Source organism: Salvia splendens, chromosome 15 (assembly GCF_004379255.2).
Source record: "Salvia splendens isolate huo1 chromosome 15, SspV2, whole genome shotgun sequence".
In the NCBI taxonomy this organism is placed as follows: domain Eukaryota; kingdom Viridiplantae; phylum Streptophyta; class Magnoliopsida; order Lamiales; family Lamiaceae; genus Salvia; species Salvia splendens.
Genome location: NC_056046.1, coordinates 31,323,599 through 31,347,387, shown reverse-complemented (window position 1 = coordinate 31,347,387; position 23,789 = coordinate 31,323,599). Strand labels below are relative to the sequence as shown.

Genomic DNA, 23,789 nt, shown 5'->3' with positions numbered 1-23,789 from the left:
TAGACTTTAAAATACAAGTACTCTACCTAATTGACAAAATCTTTAAACAGTGGATCAAAATATCTTTTTAAATAAATATGCGAGACAAAATTTAAACTTTAGTCAAACTAAATAAATATGTCACGACCGCATTTTCTAAGGATAGAAAACATGGTTGATCGCGACTAGGGGGGATTAAAGAAGCGGGGAAGAAAGGGGAAAACACAAATCGATCATAGCTCGAAACAAATGAGAATAGCTCGAAATAAAATCAGAGTTTTGAACAAAATAGACTTTAGTCTTTTAAGATGCACAACGGAAGCATATGAACGCGGTTCCATGTATGAAGACATGAACCTCCGAGAGTCAAAATCTGACTGAATTAAATGTCTTGTCTCAATAGCACTTCCTCCACCACTTCGCTACTCAACCTGCACATTTAGAAGTATATGCAGGGCTGAGTACAAAAAGTACTCAGTGAACACATTGCCGAAAATTACACATATACATTTGAAAATATTGTCAAGCCATCATCACAGTAACACTCGGGGTGTTGTTGAAAAGACCCGAGCTTACTAAAAATATTCACATTGGACTGCAGTCCCTTTTTCCTGTACTTAGCCATATCTGATCACATTGTGCCGTTGAGATGGTGTTCTCACACGGTCACCTTACATACATGTGCCGGGAAGGTGGCCACCTTCCTCGGTCACTTTCTCTGCCCAACGTGTCAGAGGTATCCTTCTGCCGGGAAGGTGGCCACCTTCCACGGTCACCTGCTCTGCCCAACATGACAGAGGTAGCTTGTGTACACTAGTCCGAGCGGGGACACCACCCTCACTGGGACCCGAATTCGACTTATATCATCATTCATAATTCACTTGGTCGTAGCCAACAGATAGGCATCATACACAAAATATTTGTGGCATGACAACATCACTTGAAACAGCAACGAACATAGGTTCGAGTTTTCATAACATATCACTTCAAAATAATTTGCATTTTTATCCACATTAGTATGTAGGATAAGAAAGTTCACCTTCATCGTTTAGTTTCTTTAACTTGAATTTTCCTGACTCCGCCCTTAACTCACAGAGATAGCCTTTTGAAAACAAACAACGTACTAATAAGACTCGAGAAATTCACATACTTATAGGAATGCATGCCCCTACTTTATTTCTTTTATCATTTGTTCACCGTTAGAAAATTTTAGAAACTTGCATATTAATTAAATTGGAAAATTTAATTAATAGCACTTCTTTATTAAACTTAATTATTTCTGTGACTTGAGAACGTCGTTTCCCTCTTTCTTTCCATTTCCTTAGCGGCCGCCCGAGGCATCGATTGCGACGCCGGTCGGTCGCTTATGCCCAAAATTTCTCCGTTGGCTCCTCGTATTTTCAACCACGATGTCGAATTAAAATCCCAAAATTATATAAGCGTTTAACCGAATTATCGCAAGTATTTCCCCTCGCAATTATATTTATTTTGAAACTTGGGGTAAATTATTCATACTTCAAAATTATTTCGGAATTTAATTAAATAATTTCGTCACGATTAATTATCAGCCCAAAGATTTATTTAAAAAGCCCAAAACTTAATTATTTCCCTACCTTATATCCCCAATTTAATTAAGAAGCCCCAACAAAATAAAAAGAGCCCAAACAAAGCATTTAATTAATAAGGCCCAATTCTTTTAAAACAAAAGGCCCAAATTCTTTTTAAAACAAATGGCCCAAATTCTTTTTAAAACAAACAAATGGCCCAAATTTCTTAAAAATTAACAAGCCCCATTTTTAACTCCCACATCCCCCCCACGTATCACTCTTCATCTCTCTCTCAATCACTATTCATCTTCTTCCCCCAAATTGCACAAAATAGAAAAAAAACCCCTTCTCTAAATTTAGAGTTTCAGCTCCCTCCCCTCCATCATCTTCTCCTTTCCTCTCTCCCCCCTTTCTCGGTTCTTCCTCTTCCTCTCCCGGAGCAGCCTCCCTCTCATTCCTCTCTCTCTCTCTCTATTCTCCGGCGAAGACGTTGCCACTTTGACGGAAATCTCGGAGTCCGCCGTCGTGCGGGCCCTCGCGCCGTCCTCTACTTCACGCCACGAGCAGCAGCTCCTACCGCCGTCGTCCCGCTGCGGATCCGCCCCAGCCGCCGTCGCGGGTCCGCCCCAGCCGCCATCGCCGAGGATCTCCCCCCCCTTCCAGCCGCCGACGCCGATTTCGACAAGCAAGGTAAGGGTACTTCATTCTATTTCCATTTTAATTATTTTCCTAAAGATCTGACCTTTGATCTAAAAGTTTGGTGTGTAATTTGCAATTTGTAGAGATTGTGAAATTATCCTCGGCAGTGAGTGGTGCGGGCTGCCGGAGCTGTTGACGGATCTCCGGCAGAAGTGTGCTCCCAAGATAAACTTCTCTAACCTTTTGATTATTATTGAATTTATTTTGGGTTTTCACGTTTTTGGATCTACTTTACGTTTTTGGATCTATTTTAGTATTTCTTGAAATTTGGAAGACTTGAAGGTGAAACATACTATTAGACTAGACTAGGTGTTGTAAATTCCAAATTTGGGCAGATTCTAACTTTGAAATTGTATATACATGCTTGTACATAGATGAAAGAAAAGAAAGGCTTGATGTTTACCTTTTGATGTGGAAACAAAAGTGTCATTGGATCCTGGACTTGATCCTACAATTATTAGCAACTCTTCATCCTCGTACTCCTCTATTCTATGTAGTATTTTTGGGATGTTTGATTATGATGGGTGGCTGTATTTGGAAACGTTGGGGGTGTATTATTTGTATACTTGTTGGATTCGGTCAACTTGCTATACAAGTGGGAGGACTCTTAAATGCTCAAATCTTTATCAATATTTAATTTTGATCTTCTAATCTCTCAATGCATATATTTGGGTGTTTCCTTGGGTTGATTCAATGGCCAAGAAGCCTCTTGCAATTTGATTGAGAATTTGAGGCCGTGATCTTCTATATTTTTACATTAAATGATATCCTCCCAAGATTATGATTGGATGGGAAGATAAATCTCCTCCGTCCAAATCCACTCAAATCTACTATTAGATTTCATTTGATTTCTTTTGCCATCCAATTAATGGAGCATTTAATGCTATGGGAAAAAAAATCCGATCCTCTGAATCTACCCTCTTTTTATTTATTTATTTTATTTATTTATTTTATTTATTTATTTAAGTAATTGTTTATTTATTTATTCACTTGTTTATTAAATTTTGGTGTATGTATAATCGTTTCAAGTTCGTGGCTTTGGTGTAGGAAAACAAATAACATCCATAGTATTCCCTGATGATGTACCGAACTTTCTTGGAGTGCGAGCACGACCGTTGAACGGGCTGCGTGAACTTTTATCTAATTGTAATAGATAAAGATTTGATAAATTTTTATAATAGTAATTTAGCGGACTTCGGAGATATGTCGGACATTATAAATTTTTATTTGGTGTTACTTTTTTTTTTACTTGAAATATTCGTTCGAGAACGAAGCAACGATTATTTATAATTCCAAGATCAATTATTATTCATGAAAATGGCAGATTTTGAATACTACAACGATCACTTATTATTTATCTTTAGGATAATAATAATAATAAGGTACGAAAGTTCGGGTTGTTACATTCTACCCCCCTTAAAAGAAATTTCATCCCGAAATTTAGGAAGTATTTAGACAAAAAGCTCGGGATATTTCTCGTTCATTTTCTTTTCTAGCTCCCATGTTGCTTCTTCTGGTCCGTGGGTTTTTTTTTCTTTCCACAAAACCTTCATTGTAGTAATCGACTTGTTCCTAAGCTGTTGCACCCTTCGGTCTAGTATTTCTACCGGCTTTTCTTCGTAACTCGGGTTAGGCTCTAGAGCGATTCCTTCGTGGCGAATCATATGTTTTGGGTCGAACACGTATTTTCGAAGTTGGGAGACGTGGAATACGTTGTGTACGTTCCCAAAGTCGGGTGGTAATGCCAAGCGATATGCTACTGGGCCTACTTCTTCCAGAATTTCATATGGTCCAATAAATAGTGGTTTCAGCTTTCCCTTGAGTCCAAATCTGGTTATTCCTTTGTAAAAGGATACTTTCGAAAAGACCTTCTCTCCGATATTAAATTTCAATTCGATTCGACGCGGCGTAGGATTTTTTATTTTATTTTATTTTATTTTTTTGCATTTTCTGCAGTGGTCAATGCCTTGCCTCCCATGAGGGTCTTACGCGAGGAAATATAGAGTTGATCTAACCGTTTTAACTTTGATAGGAACTAAATTTGGGATTCCAAGAGAAATATTTGAATCGTTCTTACTTTGTGTAGGCTCTAGGGTCATCATAGGAAAAGACTCTCATAAAATAGGCAACAATTAAATAAGTTTTCCACAAGGAAATTAAGCCAAAACGTGTGGGATGGAGACACAATAGAAGGAAAATATTCACATCCCCAATTAATTTGGCTTAGGTATTAATTTGATATTGAATAAAAGGAATTTCACAAAATAGGAAGCAAATATATTCTCCTCTTAATTAGCCACAAGGAAATAATTCAACTCTTAATTCAATTGGGGTGAGGGAATAAAATGTGGCAAGATTTAATTGGATTTAATTTGGATGAATATCCCAAAATAATTAATTAAATCCAAGAAAGAATAAAATTCCCAATAATTGGAGGGGCCGACAATTGCCACTTTTTTTTGGCTAGAACAAGATGCCTGATTTTATTTAAATTGATTCCCCACATTAAAATATAACTAGCACTTCATTTCAATTTCCCCGTGATGATTTATTCCACATAATCAAACTCAATCACGTAGCAACAAATTAAATTTCATAAATGACATTTCCAAACGACGAATATTAAATAAAGGTCACAAAAATTTGGGATGTTACACTCTCGTGCTATTTTATAGGTGTACGGAATCCGGATTGAGGGCAATTCATTCCCAAGGAGGGAGCTCACTGGAGATGAGATTGAAGAGCACTCACGGGAAGAAACATCTAAGACAACTGCTCTTGAGCCAGACCCTTGAACTCGGAAGCCAACAGAGCACAACATTGCCACAAACCAAACCAGAAGAGGTGGAGCTTCCGTCAAAGTTAAATGATTATGATATGCTTTCTGTTGGGGATTCTGGTTTTACAAGAGATAAACAATACCGGGCGTAATACAACCCAAAAGAAGGAAGAACTAAAAACTGGAATTACAATGAAATCGAAACTACAAAACTGGAAATAAAACGTAGCCGAGTCGAGGAAAGCCCTCTTTCTGCAAGACGAGATACGCCCCGGTAGTGCTCTCGGTTTGGCGTGTCGTCCCCAAAGATAAAATGGCTTGCGTCTCTGATGAAGCAGCACCGCAATCAACAGAGCTCCGGCGAACTGGATAGAGGCGAGGGCAGAGCTTCGAAAAGAAGACTATGCAGAGAGAATATGATGCTTATGTGTATGCTAATGATCGATCTCATTCAGTATGTTATGCGAAGAATGACTAGCCTATTTATAGGCCTAGTCCCAATGCGGGGGTCAACACAGTCTTGATGACTATCGTCATGGCTCATCATGGCGGGGCTGTAACCGCCGGCCGTTACTTATTTGAAAGCTGGAGGTCGACGTTGAATCTAGACGTTGTACACGCCCTTGTTCAACCGTCACAAGTGGACTGACTTGAAGCGAGTTGATCAAGTCACTGATCAAGCCATCGCTCAAGGCACAGCAGGCCAAGTTGATCATGCTGCTGCTCAAGGCGCAGTCAGGCTGTTGATCAAGCTGCTGCTCAAAACTGAATTGGTCCAAAACATTAAGTCTGGATCCAGCGACCAGCCCCTGGACCAAGCCAAACACCAATTGCCAAGATCCAAGTCCAAGACCAAGACCATGGGCATAGGCGTGGGCGCGGGCTCGGGCTCGGGCACGGGACCGGCTCGGCTCGGCGCGCGTGTGCGTGCGTGTCGGCTCTTTCACCCATCTTAGCCCACAATAATTTATAAGTGTAGTAAAGACACTTCATAAATACACACTTAAAGAAGTGTCTCATCTCCAATGTGGGATAATTACCTTAGTCAATTACTCCCTACACTTTCAACTCATAGCTTTATCAAAAGCTACAATGTGACCAACTTTAATCCACTATTTCTCACTCACCGGGAATCGGATTTGAGAAAGTGAATATACTACGGTCATCTACGCGGAACGTAGATCGTGTTGGGGTTTGGAGCCCCTTTCACAGCGGAAGACTTGTACAAACAAATAAATCAGACATAGGATCTATTTGACCGATTATGGGATTAATCAATTCACATGTTAACACAGAATTGCATGTTAGAACGCAAATAATTCATGCTCATAAAATATAAATCCTAAACATGAATTCTACGGTTTAGAGGTACCGATTTGATTCTCCAAAGAATCGTCGATTGCTCGCGCCTTCTCCACGATGATCTTCAATAATAAACCACGGATCTTCTGACTGGTGTCCTGAACTGTATTCCAACATCAGGGTGGGCTGATCTTATCGAAACACTAGGACTCGAATAAAGAACACAGAACTTTCTGACAGAGTAGAGTTTCTAGAAAAAAATCGTCCTCTTCATAAAAATGAGAGTGGACGAAATTTTCAAGACAATTAAATTGTGTTTTTTCTGTCTCCTTTATTCCCCTATTTATAATAGTTCATATTGGGCCCAGTCAGGGATCTATGGAAGGTTTTGGATATGGGCTCCCCCAATTAGCTTTTTACTAATTAAATTGAACCCACAATTTAATACAAGCTTATATTGGAATATTACGAGCAGCCACTACAGAAGTAATATTGAACTCCCCATCCAAATCCAAAATTACAAGTAATCCGGGTTTCCACTTTATTTATTATTTATTTCCCGCGCTTAAGATATAAATGTCCATTAATTAATTAATGTCTGCTATGGACTTAATTAATTAACATCTTATTAATTCCTAGAGTGGACTTAGCAAGAAACACTTATTTATTATTCATAGAGTAATAAAACTCCAACTGGCCAGTTTCCGAATAATAAAACCTTGTTCGAGCTCCTCTTGAGGACATTATCAAACGAGACTCACCTCGCGCACGATTCAACATAATAGCAATCCTAGCACCGCTAGATAATGATCACCACTACCCAATATACCTGGATCGTTGGGTGACGAAAAACCCGCACCTTTGGTAAGTCAAAGTAGTAGATACTCAATGTCGTATGCTCAATGCTAACGTATGTAGATTAAGAAATAGATATTTATCAAGACCTAGTCTCTCAGTAGATAGCATAAAGACACGTCTTGCTGTTAGATCCATTCAGTGCTATACCACACCAACGTCATCTTACAAAATATGGCTTGACATAACCTTTTCAACTTTATTTTTTTTACATAACACATTTTTGAAATGTAAATCATTTTTCTGTCATCAAAATCCGAACACATAACTTTCAAACTCAACAAAAGCTACACTTCATAAGCACTCGTAAAGCAACACCTAACGACATATAATAACACCAAGCAAATAACACCTATCATAATACTTCACATTAAATAGCAAGCTCACACTTAACATCATATCTTAATTAGAAAGCACATATAAATACTTTTCATAAAAACTGTAAACATACTTTAAAGAGAAAGTCTTAAAAATACTCAATTCGAAAGCCCACCTCGGTTGCTTAAACAATTCAATATCCACTTAAGGCAAACCCTCGTTCCTTGTGCTCACATACACACAATAACCCTTGCCAAACCACAATACAAATCATCCTTCCATCAATTCACATTATCATGCATGTCCTATCGTTCCTTTTATCATTCTCTTAAATTACCCATCCCAACATTCATCAACATAAGGAAAACATGCCATAATATTTCTCAACGTGCCACACATAATCACGTCATAGGATACATTCCTAAAAAATACATGCATCATATAATTCACTCAACTTGGCAACAAGTGATATTTCCACATAACCACGAATCTGGCAGAACTGCGCAGTTGGTTTGTAAAATCACAAAAAATCCATCCGACCTCATATGAAGCTAAAATTTGGTCACAACACAGTAGACACATTCAAGTTCATCCAGTTAAAATTTCACACCGAAATCATATCATTTGGTCAGTCAAAACAACAATGCAACCCTCTGGTCGGAACATAAAAATTCTGGCAGTACTGCGCGGTTCGATTGAAAAATTTACCAAAACTTCATCCGATGTTCAATGAGGCTTAAATTTTCACAAAACATATAAGACACTTCAAATTACATACAGTCAAAAATTCACGTCAAGATAAGGCCATTTGGTCGGTCAAATAGAAAACGAAACTTTCTGGGCGAGAATACAAGTTTCTGCCAGAATTGCGCAGTCAACTTCAACAATTTGTTAAAAATTCATCTTTTGTCAAAAAGGTCTGAAATTCACACAAAACACAGATAACACCTTGAAGTTTACTCAGTTAATATTTAGTGTTAAAATTAGATCTTTTGATTGGTCAAACACACGTCGGAATCCACTGTCCGAACACCACAGTTTTCAGGCTTCAAAATTTCGAGATCAGGGTTTCTTCCTCATTCATCCAAACACAAATTTTCATGCTTCCAACACACAATCATGCTTCAAAAGGTTCTCACAATCATGTTCTCATATATTCACACATCATTCACCAATGATTCATTCAAACTTCACACATATTCATTCGAAATCGCATATTCACAATTGTTCTCATACAAACACAAATTTCAACCGATTAATTATGCGATCTAAGATTCCTACACTTACTATATGCATGAAGGAATCAAGAACAAGGTTTCAATAGAGAAGATGAGGAAAAGATTCAATTATACCTTCTTGAATCGAAAACCAGGCGGTAGAAGCAAAGATTGATGCGATTCGTCGGGAACTCTTGAAAATCAAACTCCAATGGATGCAAGAACAAGGATTGGAAGAAATTTTGGAGAGGATGAAGAGGGGGCGAAAATCTTGATGGCAGCTCTTTGTTGGTGAAGTAAAAGAATTTGGAGTGGATGGAAGTTATATATAGAGTGACAAAAGAGAAACAAAAGCATGGAATGAAAATTACATTTTTCACAAAAGACAAAAACTCCCATCTTGTCATTTCGAAATGACGACTAATAAATGCGGCCGTCGTTTGGAAAACGTGAAATTTCGTTTGGAGTTGAACCGTCGTTTGGAAAACGTGCTTGATGTGATGCGGTTCTTGTCAAACTTTTCGTCTTGATTTGATGTCGAAAGTGGATTTGACACGTGGTCTATCCTTTCGTGTAGGTATCGGGAGTAAAAAAAATGTGGTGATCGAGCAAGACCCGGAGGACGGAAGACGGTTGTCCCGGGGCTGTCCGGCACTCGGCACGGCTGCCCGGCGCGAGTCCGTCCCGGCACGACTCTTGTGATGTCCGAAATCGTGTTCTTATTTTATTCTAGCATCGAACTCGTTGTAAAAACACTTTTGGACTTTTATTTGTAGAAAGAACCTCTCAACTAGCTATTAGTTCTTCAATGCTAAAAGAACTTCATTCAGCTGACGACATGATACTTACTTTAAACATATCACTCGATCACAACGCGAGGTAAAAGAGATTAGATACGAATAACAACACTAAAGAGTTGATTTTCCACAAGTTAGAAAAAAAAAGTGGGTGTTACATTCTTTCCCCCTTGAAAAAAATTCGTCCCGAAATTTGCTTACATCCTTCGAATAAAAATATTTCTCCATGAACTTGTAATCCAATTTCCAAGCAACTTCCTCGTATCGCTTAATAATTAATAACTATGGCTGAAATTTTAACACCTCGTGTTCTTGGTTATATCGATGCCTCTAGTGGGTGTATCACTTTTACGCATGTCTGATTATAGAAACTTATTCCCCCGTGTGTATTCGAAAAGCTCAACCTCACCCTTTCCTCCAAGTCTAGTATCGAGAACTCAAAAATTAATCAAGCAGTCTTACTTGGATATGAACTGATTTCAAAATTGTAGCAACACTGCTGAAAGTGTCTTAATCAAAAAGGCTGCAAAATTAATCAAGAAAACAAGAACAACATTTCTAGCTCGACTCTTCTTAATCTCATCCCCAACTTGAGAAAATTGGTTTGAAAACGAAGCAAGAGCTAAGTTCCATTAGACTCAACATCTCCATTGAGAATTACGTGGTTTAAAAGGTTTTAGGTAAACTCATAGAGCTTGAGAATCACTTCTTGTAAGAGCTTGAAAGAACATGTAATAGGATGACACTTAATTATATCTCAATTTCCATTGTAGGCTGCCAAAAAAAATTTGTTCAATTGTCTGATCAAATTTGAAAGATCCAAATGCCAATAATTTATCATTCAAAATGTCAAAGCCTGAAATGATAAGTTGTAGGAGGATTTAGAAACATAGGCAATTTCCATTAAGCAACATGGATCATGGTTCAACAATATCACCATATAGAATAATGAATTCACCTCAATGGATTCACGAGTTTGTTAAAGACAACTCAAAGTGAATGAAACTTTTCAGAAAAGCAACTAGATCAAACCCGCTACAGAAGAAGAGAACATGATAGCCTTAATTTGGTGTTGCATAAAGAAAATGACTGAGCATGAAACAATATACGTTGTGAAACTGAGCTAAAAATAATTTCACCTCAACAAGAAAGAACTTGCCACAGACAGAGTTACGGAATAAAAGGTGGACAAAAGTTCCAAGAAGAATATTCCATCCTTTGAAGAAACATGCATGAGAGATGTGATCATACTGAAGGTCATAACTGCAAACAACTTTAGGAATGAAGTTCGATGACGAAAACTCATAAGGTCAAAATTTGTCCTTACGAAAGATGGATCAAAGAAGACTACTAATCAAGATATCCAAAGTTACGAAGGCAAGCTCCAACGTTCAAGAACTGAAAGTGAGTCATGACTCGATATAGGAAAAGAAATAATGGGCATTACTTGCGAATTGTGAGTCGAACAAGGTCTTAAATAGACAAGGGCTCACCATTAATTGAAAGGTTCCAAAAAAAAAATTCTTATAATCCAAGTAAGTACTGTTGATTAAAATCATTCATTCTAGCTACGAAGGTCACACTCTCTCGTTCATTCTTCTGAGGCTGAACATGGTAACATCGTTCTAAGAAACCGTGGATTCCAAGTTGACATTCATCACGTCATTACAACAAAGTAATTGTAGTCAGTCAAAAGCCATATCTTCATAATATTCTTGCATATTATAACAATCATTCTCTTAAACCATTTTAATCATCCGTGTGCTTCTCTGCCTCCAATAAAGGTCATCTCCATCGTGTCGCCACTTTTAATGAAATTACGCGAGATAATGCTATATTGATTTGCATCGCGAGTATGATCTCTTGTCATTGCATAGCTACATCACTTAGCATCAGCTCTTCTTGTTTCGCTCCTGTTTTTTTTTTTTTGAAGCTTCATTTCGTCTTCTCTATCATCATCTTCTTGAAATCTTCCCCGTATTTCTTTTGTCCTTATCATTCACGAAAAACGATAGAAAATAGTAAAATGGTTCCACACTAAGCTTGCTTCAACATTTCGCGCCATTCCAAAGAATAGAAAAAGTTTCATGGTTCACCGGCCTCCATTCGCACTCTCGATCTCCTTGTCTCGTATCTCGGTAATCTAGGAATTTCGCCCCTCTTCCCTTTCTCGTTCGTTTTCATCGCTCGGGAAAGCGATAGATAAATTGTCAACTTACAACTATGGTTCGCGCACATTCCATCTAGCTTAGTCTTAGGCACTCTAAGTTCACAACACATTTCACCACCTCATAGATCAACAAATATCACATTTAAAGTCATTCATACTTAGAATATCAACTTTCATCTTTCATGTAAAAACAAACAATCCATCGCCCCTCATCAAAACTCGTTCTTTTCTCAAACATTAGCAAATACTCTTCTCAACTCGAAATCAATCCCTCACAGAAAGATTCTACTTCCTCTTTCTTTCTCAAAAATTTTCGCCTCTTTCTTTCTCAAAAATTTTCTCATCGTCCTTTCTCCGAAACTTTCTCATAAAAATTTTCACATAAAAAAAAATATTACCTCTTTCTTGGTTGAGCGTGGCGAAGCGGGATGTTGAGCCTTCCAAATTTTATCTTATTTTAGTCTAGCGAATCGAATCTAGACTAAGAATGAAAAAGACTCTCGGGTCTAGAGCGGAAAGAAAAATTGCTCTGATACCACTCTGTCACGACCGCATTTTCTAAGGATAGAAAATACGGTTTATCGCGACTAGGGGAGGATGAAAGAAGCGGGGAAGAAAGGGGAAACTATGGCACAACTGAAGCTTGAACTGAAATAACTCACATAGTATATATCAGAGTGCACGATACAAAGAGTGCAAACTCGACTTTTGCACTGCAGTGGAAGAGTCAAGAGCAGATAACGTCGTGTATGGAGACACGTCACATCCGAGTACTATTCTATCGAAGGATCTTCATCGTCTATGCTCAACATCGCCCGCCGTCATCACTGCTCAACCTGCACATTTTTAAAACATATGCAGTGCTGAGTACTTGGTTTACTCAGTGGACACGTGCCGAAATATATTTTCATAACAACTGATTTTGTCAAGCCACTCTTTGAGTGAACTCGGGGTTTTAGGAAAAGTCCGAGAACACTAAACATTTTTCTTTTCCTTTTTCAAAAGGGATCTTTCGATCTATTTTCCTGGAACATATGCCGTATCTGACAAACCCGATTTCACTATCTCTTGTTCATTCATCAATCCATTCATCATTCATCGTTCCTTTCATCATTCATCATATCTTAACATTCAAGTGCCGGGGAAGTGGTTACCTCCCACGGTCACCCATCAATCTATTCCATTCAAGTGCCGGGGAAGTGGTTACCTCCCATGGTCACCCATCAATCCAATCCATTCAAGTGCCGGGGAAGTGGTTACCTCCCACGGTCACCCATCAATCCATTCCATTCATTGTTGCAGTCAGATAGGCATAGTTCCAAAACAAAATATGGCTTGACATGACCTTTTCAACTTTATTTTTTTTTCATAACACATTTTTGAAATGTAAATCATTTTTCTGTCATCAAAAGCCGTACACATAACTTTCAAACTCAACAAAAGCTACACTTCATAAGCACTCATAAACCAACACCTAACGACATATAATAACACCAAGCAAATAACACTTATCATAATACTTCACATTAAATAGCAAGCTCGAACTTAACATCATATCTTAATTAGAAAGCACATATAAATACTTTTCATAAAAACTGTAAACATACTTTAAAGAGAAAGTCTTTAAAATACTCAGTTCGAAAGCCAACCTCGTTTGCTTAAACAATTCAATATCCACTTAAGGCAAACCCTCGTTCCTTGTGCTCACGTACACACAATAACCCTTGCCAAACCACAATACAAATCAGCCTTCCATCAATTCACATTATCATGCATGTCCTATCGTTCCTTTTATCATTCTCTTAAATTACCCATCCCAACATTCATCAACATAAGGAAAACATGCCATAATATTTCACAACGTGCCACACATAATCACGTCATAGGATACATTCCTAAAAAATACATGCATCATATAATTCACTCAACTTGGCAACAAGTGATATTTCCACATAACCACGAATCTGGCAGAACAAGGTTTCAATTCGAAAGCCAACCTCGTTTGCTTAAACAATTCAATATCCACTTAAGGCAAACCCTCGTTCCTTGTGCTCACGTACACACAATAACCCTTGCCAAACCACAATACAAATCAGCCTTCCATCAATTCACATTATCATGCATGTCCTATCGTTCCTTTTACCATTCTCTTAAATTACCCATCCCAACATTCATCAACATAAGGAAAACATGCCATAATATTTCACAACGTGCCACACATAATCACGTCATAGGATACATTCCTAAAAAATACATGCATCATATAATTCACTCAACTTGGCAACAAGTGATATTTCCACATAACCACGAATCTGGCAGAACTGCGCAGTTAGTTTGTAAAATCACCAAAAATCCATCCGACCTCATATGAAGCTAAAATTGGTCACAACACAGTAGACACATTCAAGTTCATCCAGTTAAAATTTCACACCGAAATCATATCATTTGGTCTGGTCGGAACATAAAAATTCTGGCAGTACTGCGCGGTTCGATTGAAAAATTTACCAAAACTTCATCCGATGTTCAACGAGGCTGAAATTTTCACAAAACATAGAAGACACTTCAAATTACATACAGTCAAAAATTCACATCAAGATAAGGCCATTTGGTCGGTCAAATAGAAAAAGAAACTTTCTGGACGAGAATACAAGTTTCTGGCAGAATTGCGCAGTCAACTTCAAAAACTTATTAAAGATTTATCTCTCGTCAAAAAGGTCTGAAATTCACACAAAACACAGATAATACCTTGAAGTTTACTCAGTAAAAATTTCGTGTCAAAATTCAATCATTTGATTGGTCAAACACACGTCGGAATCCACTGTCCGAACACCACAGTTTTCAGGCTTCAAAATTTCGAGATCAGGGTTTCTTCCTCATTCATCCAAACACAATGTTTCATGCTTCCAACACACAATCATGCTTCAAAAGGTTCTCACAATCATGTTCTCATATATTCACACATCATTCACCAATGATTCATTCAAACTTCACACATATTCATTTAAAATCGCATATTCACAATTGTTCTCATACAAACACAAATTTCCACCGATTAATTATGCGATCTAAGATTCCTACACTCACTATATGCATGAAGGAATCAAGAACAAGGTTTCAATGGAGAAGATGAGGAAAAGATTCAATTATACCTTCTTGAATCGAAAACCAAGCGGTGGAAGCAAAGATTGATGCGATTCGTCGGGAACTCTTGAAAATCAAACTCCAATGGATGCAAGAACAAGGATTGGAAGAAATTTTGGAGAGGATGAAGAGGGGGCGAAAATCTTGATGGTAGCTCTTTGTTGGTGAAGTAAAAGAATTTGGAGTGGATGGAAGTTATATATATAGAGACAAAAGAGAAACAAAAGCATGGAATGAAAATTACATTTTTCACAAAAGACAAAAACTCCCATCTTGTCATTTCGAAACGACGACTAATAAATGCGGCCGTCGTTTGGAAAACGTGAAATTTCGTTTGGAGTTGAACCGTGGTTCGTAGAACGCGAACCGTCATTTGGAAAACGTGAAATTTCGTTTGGAGTTGAACCGTGGTTCGTAGAACGCGAACCGTCGTTTGGAAAACGTGAAATTTCGTTTGGAGTAGAACCGTCGTTCGTAGAGCACGAACCGTCGTTTGGAAAACGTGCTTGATGTGATGCGGTTCTTGTCAAACTTTTCGTCTTAATTTGATGACGAAAGTGGATTTGACACGTGGTCTATCCTTTCGTGTAGGTATCGGGAGTAAAAAAAATGTGGTGATCGAGCAAGACCCGGAGGACGGAAGACGGCTGTCCCGGGGCTGCCCGGCACTCGGCACGGCTGCCCGGCGCGAGTCCGTCCCGGCACGACTCTTGTGATGTCCGAAATCGTGTTCTTATTTTATTCTAGCATCGAACTCGTTGTAAAAACGCTTTTGGACTTTTATTTGTAGAAAGAACCTCTCAACTAGCTATTAGTTCTTCAATGCTAAAAGAACTTCATTCAGCTGACGACATGATACTTACTTTAAACATATCACTCGATCACAACGCGAGGTAAAAGAGATTAGATACGAATAACAACACTAAAGAGTTAATTTTCCACAAGTTAGAAAAAAAAAGTGGGTGTTACATCCATAGAAGGGATTTATAATAAATGTGATGTATATTAAATTCAACCCGGCCTACTTATATTTTTCTTTTGTTTCTTGAACTTTGTTTATAGTTTGGCGTTTTTATATATTAAATTAAGTGAAAGATATGCATTAAAATCCCACTAGTCACGAATAAATATATTATTTTCATACGGTTAATTTTTACCGTGAATTATCCAAGTTTATACATTCAAAATATTATTCTCGATTCTCACATAAAATGTGATTTTCACATTAATCCATGAACACAGATAAAGTGATGTAATTATGTTATGACTATGAAAAAAAATACACTAGAACATTTAGTGTCTTAATACCTTCATAAATAACTTTATAGCGCCTAAATAAACACTTTATTAAGCCAAAACGTGTAGTTTCTTCATAGCCTCCAATAAATATAGTATAAATTCTCAATTGATCCTTGATTAACACTCTCCTTTTCATTAGCCGTTGCATATCTGTTATTCTTTCTACATCGTTGGGTCGAAGACTTGAAGCACAACGACATAAGCTTGATTCTGGCGGTATTCATGGGCCGGCGGTGGGGTCGGTCAGCCCCCCTCGACCCCAATCGCCGTTCATTCCTAGATATGGTTATATGTCTTGGCCATATTAAAATACTAATTTTGTTAATAACTAATGGTTAATTAATCTCTTTTTGACTTGATGAATGAGTTAAATATGGATTGACTTGATTAACATGTTAAATATGAATTGAAATATATAGGTTAGGACCAGAAGCGAAGACACTTAATTGATTATTATTCTATAGGACAATATATGTTTTTTTAATATACGAGCCTAATTTCGGACTTTAAAATACAAGTACACTACTAATTATTAATATATAGGATAAAATATGTTTTTTATTATACGAGCCTAATTTTAGACTTTAAAACAAAAGTACTCTACCTAATTGACAAAATCTATTAATGTATAGGACAAAATATGTTTTTTTAATATATGAGCCTAATTTTGGACTTTAAAATACAAGTACTCTACTAATTATTAATGTATAGGATAAAAATTGTTTTTTTAATAAAGGAGCCTAATTTTAGACTTTAAAATACAAGTACTCTATCTAATTGACAAAATTTATTAATGTATAGGACAAAATATGTTTTTTTAATATACAAGCCTAATTTTAGACTTTAAACTACAAGTACTCTACCTAATGGACAAAATCTTTAAACAGTGGATCAAAATATCTTTTTAAATAAATATGCGAGACAAAATTTAAACTTTAGTCAAACTAAATAAATAATAAGTCTAATATTTTGTCGCATTTTTACGAAAAATTGAAAGTATTGAAAACAACTTTACAAATGTTGTGAGTGAATTAGTCAAATGTAGTGAACTTAATACCTAATGACCTATAAATACAATAAATTTTGCCAGCCATAACCTAAAGTCATAAAAGAAAATACAAACTAAGACTCGTTCAGTTTCCCTTATAAGGCCTGGTGGGCCCACGTAATTGGATCTTTTTTCAAGTGTTCAGTGTTGGAGAATTGCGGCTGGTTAGGGGCTTTGGGTGTTAATATTTGTTTTTTAATTAAATGGTTGCTGAAGAAAATACCCCCGCCTATTATAGAGTAGAAGGAATATTGTTTTTAGTCCACGAACTTTGTCAATGTATCATTTTAGATCCGTGAACTTTAAAAATATCATTTGAAGTCAGTCAACCATGAGTTAATATCTATCGAAATATTTTTTTACCATTTTCAAGTTTTTTGGATGAAAATACCCTCAATACCGGGTACATATTTTTAATAAACTTATCACATACCCATATTTTTTTATACATATTTTTACTACTCCCTCCGTCCCTGAAATTTTGTCACATTTCATTTTCTGCACTCGTTTTGAACAAATGATACTTCCTCCGTCCGCAAAATGTTGTCCATGTTTGACTCGGCACGTGTTTTGAGAAATGTAAAGAAAAGTGAGTGAAAGAAGTTAGTGGAATGTAGGTCCCATATTTATATATTGAATTTATAAAAGAATGTGAGTGTAATGAGTTAGTGGAATATGAGAACCATTTACCAAAAAAGTAAAATAATAGCAGAGTGGACAACATTTCACGGACGGACCAAAATGGAAAAACTGGAAAACGTTTCACGGACGGAGGGAGTAATAAATAATTAATGAAGAAAGGGTAAAGTAAGATAGAGAATAATGTAGATAAGACTCTCTTCTACGTTATTCTATCTCTTACGTTATTCTCTCTTTTTTACATTATTAAGCAGTACATTGCCATTACTCGGTTGATTACATCCATTATATATGTTGTGTTTACGACATCAGACACTAGTACCAAAATATGTTTCTGTTAGCAAGAAGTTCCGCATACTATGTATGGATCAAAACAGACATGGCAACAAGTCGTTTTTTTCTCAACCACAATGAGTTATCCAAAAAAAAACATAGTGTTAAAAGTAATATAAATAGCGTTTCCAATGATTATCCGTATGATCAATCCAGTTCATTCACGGCTTCCTTCTGCCGTGGAGTTATGCTTTTTATACAGGTAATGAACTCGGTGGGGGTCTGTCGACAGTAGAGGTGGTCGACTTTCTTTCTCCTCGACTTCCTCTTCTCTGCGTCTTCATGAGACGTACTAGCCTAGGCCCCTTGCTGTTCAGCCAATCTCTCCCTGAACTTTTGGGCAATTGCAAGTGGAAGAACATCATCCACTACTTCGTCAATATCCAACCTTGGCTGCTTCGCTGCTGTCCAAAAATCAGTAATGTATCGCATTAATGCACAACACTAACTGTATAATGTACAAATGTAATCAAATAATGCACCAATGAATTAATGTATCGCATTTGTGCATTAATGTATCGCATTAATGCACAACACTAATTGTATAATGTACAAAGATAATCAAATAATGCACCTGAATTAAAACTAAAATCATAATGTACACCAGTCCCTACAATAATGTACATATAGCAACAAATAATGCACAAATGAAAATAATAATGTACATATAGCATCTGACTTAATCAGATGGATGTAGCTTCAATCTAAAAAATAATGCACAGAACTACATATAATAATGTATACATTTCAGCAACTAATGCACGACATAATATAACATTCACTAAACCAAAATCCATAATGTATACCAAGTAATGCACAAACGAATATTAAACCAATAACAAATTTTGTTAACAACTCCCTACAGAACAAATAGGATCAAATAATGCACAGATGATAACAACATTCACTCATTTACAGGCTTTTTATCAAACTGATTTATATAGTTTCAAACAAAAACATAATGCACAACAATTCATACAATAATGTACACATTGCATCAAACAATGCACGAATAAATACAAGATACACTTAATTATAGGCTGTCCAAAATCGCCCAAAAATTACCTGCAGTCTGGGTTGGTTGGCTTCTGAAGGGCCTTCCTCGTTTCGTCATACTGGATCTGTGACACAAACCAAAAATCAAATCGGGATACAATCTTCTCTCTAAAATCGCCCAATACAAAATTGTAAACCAGTTATTAACTACAAACTTCAATAATGAACAGAACCCTAGCACAAATGAACACAATTTTACGATTTACGAAAAATTGACCAAAACAAGTGCGAAAAACTTGAAACTATTTGGTAGAAAACAATGAATCTACGATTAGGTGGTGTGTCGTCGGTGATAATCGCCGCTTAACAGTGGTGTCGTCGGTGATAATCGGCTATTAATAACAAATTGAAGCATAAAAACCCTACCTTGATGTCTACTTGAACCGGAAGTCGCGCGCCAAGGGAGTACGTTTTCGACAGTGAAACGGCGTCAGAGGCTTGAAAAAATGATGAAAATCAACTTATGGGTTTGATTTTGGTGGCTGGTAGTGGCGGCTAGGGTTTGGAAATGAGTGGGAATCGGGGGAGACGATGTTGAATCGTGGGTTTGAGGAGTGAGACGGTTGGAGTGAGAGAGAGAATGAGTAGATGGAAGGTCTATGAAAATCTCGCTCCTTCCGTTTTAATTCATGGTTGTTTTACAATTTTACCCATATAATGCACAGAATGAACCTAATAATGCAACACGGGATGATTTTGTGAGGCTTCATCTAGTCCGTCCATCATACTAATCTAATGGTTGATATTAAGAAGGAAATAGACACTAAGGGGGCAATAGGACCCTAATGCTCCCCAATATATATATATATATATATAAGGATAGAGTCCCATTATTCACAAATCCAGTCTTAAAGACCGAACCGCAGAACCATACTAAATTAGGGTTTTAAGATCTAGTGTTTCATGAAGGAGATACACAAATTTATAAATTATTTTCGCCTTCATCACGAGCCTATTTTAATTCATCCGAAGGCAAATAAGTCATACTAACATGTTACGGAGATTTAACTTCATTCTAGAATATATTACTTCATTCCAGTATGTTTTTACTTCATTCCAATAGGATTATTACTTCATTCCAGTACGTAAATGTGGTTTCGCCGTCGCATACCATTCTTTCTCTTCACAATGTCTATCAGCACCGCCACAGCGCTGATATGGTGTAATAAACACATGGAATGATGTAATAAATTATTTGAACGAAGTATATGTAGAAGCATTTGAAGTCCTATTGGAATGAAGTAAAAACCTTATCCAATGAAGTAATAACGTTTATAAATGAAGTAATAAACCCACTTGAATAAATTGCATTTTTTAAAGTGAATAAAGTAAAAGTCTAGGTCAATGACTTCAAATGAAGCATATGTTGAATCATTTCAAAACCTACTGAAAGCAAGTAAAAACATGTTGTAGTTTCAAGGTATTATGTACGGAGTGAAGTAATAAACCTAATACAATGAAAAAAATGGGCTTGTAATGAAGACCGAAAAAAATTTACACAGCAGTACATCCCATCAAAGAACTAGATCTAATGGCCCTAATTTGGTCTCTAGTCCTAATTTGGTCTCTAGTTCGGTCTTTAAAATTGGTTTGACATTGATCACAACTCTATATATATATATATATATATATATATATATATATAGGTGTGTGTGTGTAAGTGAATGTAAATACTAAATATGGGGTGTTACAACAATTGATCTATGTCCGTAGGTGAAATAATTCTGCGACACGTTCTACCATCACATCACACTAATAAAAATATGAAACATCTATGTCAATAATAATTCCGCTGGTGGATAGTCGCAGACGGTTTTGGACACGTGAAAAGTGAAAAATAACTTATATACCTAACTTCATTTTTCATATCCTTTAAATGATCATTTAATACCGGAAACACTAAATTCAATTTAATTACTCCCTATATTTGTGTAGAGATTCTGACATAACTTCAATAAGTAGTATGATTCTTATAATCTCAACACAAATATAGAGAGTAATTGAATTGAATTTAGTGTTTCTGGTATTAAATAATCATTTGAAGGACATGAAAATTGAAGTTAAGTATATTAGTTATTTTTCACTTTTCACCTGTCCAAAAACCACATGCGACACACGGCTGAGCAGAGCCGCTTCCAGCTCCTTCCTAGTGGCGCCGCCCCTGGCATAACCATCCTAATCGAGCTCAGGTCGAAGTTATCCACCAGTGGAATTATTAGTGACGTAGATGTTTCATATTTTTATTAGTGTGATGGTTGAATTTGTCGCATAATTATTTCACCTACTGACATAGATCAATTTTGTCTTGAACTAGTCATTTCAAATGATGTTTCAAAGCTAATAAATATGATTTTTATATTTCTACCGCTGTGGGCTCTATTAGTAAATTCTATGTAATTTAAGATTGAAATAGTGTTGCATATATTAATATCACTGAATTTTTCATGATAATAAAACAGTCATTTCCAGCCTTAATTCAACGAGCCCTTGCCCATTAAACGAGTCACAGAGAAAATTTAACCAACAAATCAAATTCTACATTGGGCCATTAAATGCACTATGAATGCCCCTATTTACCAATTCAACCACACCCTTATTTTATAAATAATAACCCTCTCACTATCAACTCATCTTTGTAGTGCATAGACATCTCATCCGCCATAATCAGAAATCCAAGATGTACGGAACAATGTTCACTGAGATGACGGTTGACGTACCGGCAACCGAAGCGTGGAAGCTCTACAGGAGTCTCCTCTTGGTATTTTGACGTGTTTTGTGAGAAATGCGTAAATTTGAGCCTAAAAAGATAATTAAAAGTCGAAGATGAAAATCTGGAGCATTCAACCCGCCCAGCGGACCGCTGGCGGCCAACGACCGCTGAACAAGCCGCGGTCTGCTTCAAGAAAGTTGTGCTGAAAAGACTAGTTCAAGACATAATTATAACACCCCAAATCAGAATTTGCCTATAAATTTTCGTGTCAGTGCATATTATTATAGAATAATTTGCCTATATATTTATAAATTTTCATCAAATTATAGTTTTTGCGTACCGACTTTACAATTCACATGTATATTATCAAACTATTAATTTGTTCTATTTTGCAACCAAACTATTAAATTCACATGTAAACGATCAAACTATTACTTTGTTCTCTGGTGAGGCTCGGAACGACGGATCAGATTAATTAAGGTTATATGGAAGATAACCGAACCAGGTGGATCAGTTAGCAAATTGTCGTTACTACTTGATCAAGTCAATCCTCAAACCGACTCACGCAAAGAAAATATTTATAACTCCCAAAGACTCGCACTACTTTAACAGTAAAGCGGCAAGAATCGGGGTCGATCCCACAGAGAAAAATGTGATGCGAGTGTGTGTTTAGTGAACAGGGGTTTGGCTGCGGCCACGCTTTAACTTGGGAGTTTGTTTTAACTACTGGATTTATGCTAGGCAGAATTTAAACTAACTACTTGATTAAACCACAGAACAGTAAATCATTTTAACATTCATTATAACTAGGCACTTGGAACAATATTTAAAGGCGAGAAATTAAACTGTGACAGTGAATTTGAAGATCCGAAAACAAAAGAACTTTGATTCCAGAATAGATCTCGTCCAAAGCGAAATATAAAGCAAAAACTAGCTACGAAATTGAAAGAACATAAAGCGAGTAAAGCCTCTGTCGCACTGAATCACTTACGCTTCACTAAAATTCTAAACTAAGCTAGCTAAGAACTGGAACGAAAGTTAACTAAACTAAGCTAAAACTAAAAACTAGGATGGGAGGGGGAATGAAGTCGTTCAAGGAGAAATTCGTGGTGGTGGATAACGAGAAGCGTGTGAAGGAGGCAGAGGTTGTGGAAGGTGGATTTCTAGATCTAGGGTTCACGCTGTATCATATGAGATTCAATGTGATAGAGGTGGAGGGAAACGAGAAGCAGTGTATAACTCGATCTACGATCGAGTACGAGCTCAAAGAAGAAGCTGCAGCTAATGTTGAAATCGCTTCCATTAAACCATACAATGGCCTCATGCTGCTCTGTGCTAAGTATTTGCTCCGCAACAATGACAATTGATCAACTATAGCCGCAACAATGACAATTGATCTACTATTAACTTGGGACTGCGTGTTTTACTTTCATGTTTGCTAAAATAAATTTCTATCCTCCTACTATATATCTCTGTATTTCATTTTCTCTTTTTCCATGCTTTCAATAACAACAATCAATATGAATCTACATATTTTATCAACTCATAACTATGAAATCTTGAAAAAGCTGCCACAAGAAAATCCTAATCCCTACGTTAGCTATTAAAAGTCACACTTTATCCACCACGAATTTTTAAAAATGTTAATAGAAAGTGAATTGAAAATATTAACGAAATGGGAGTCATACTCTTTGATATGCTCGGTTTTTGCACTATTTTAGGGCCTTTATTTGGTCCATTTTGAGTATCAATGTTGCATTACATGTCCAATAATTACATATTTTATCTATTTTGGTATTTTGACGTGTTTTGTGAGAAATGTGCAAATTTGAGCCTAAAAAGATAGCTAAAACTCGAAGATGAAAATCTGGAGCATTCGACCCGCCTAGCAGACCGCTGG

The 23,789-nt window shown here is 36.8% G+C and overlaps 1 long non-coding RNA gene across 1 annotated transcript; it reads left to right on the top strand.

The window, feature by feature from the left end:
- The first annotated feature begins 1,816 nt into the window (after window positions 1-1,816).
- On the top strand, window positions 1,817-2,627 carry LOC121768923. Its single transcript, XR_006043443.1, has 2 exons — window positions 1,817-2,216; window positions 2,309-2,627. It is a non-coding gene; the product is annotated as an uncharacterized LOC121768923 (long non-coding RNA).
- The last annotated feature ends 21,162 nt before the right edge of the window (window positions 2,628-23,789 follow it).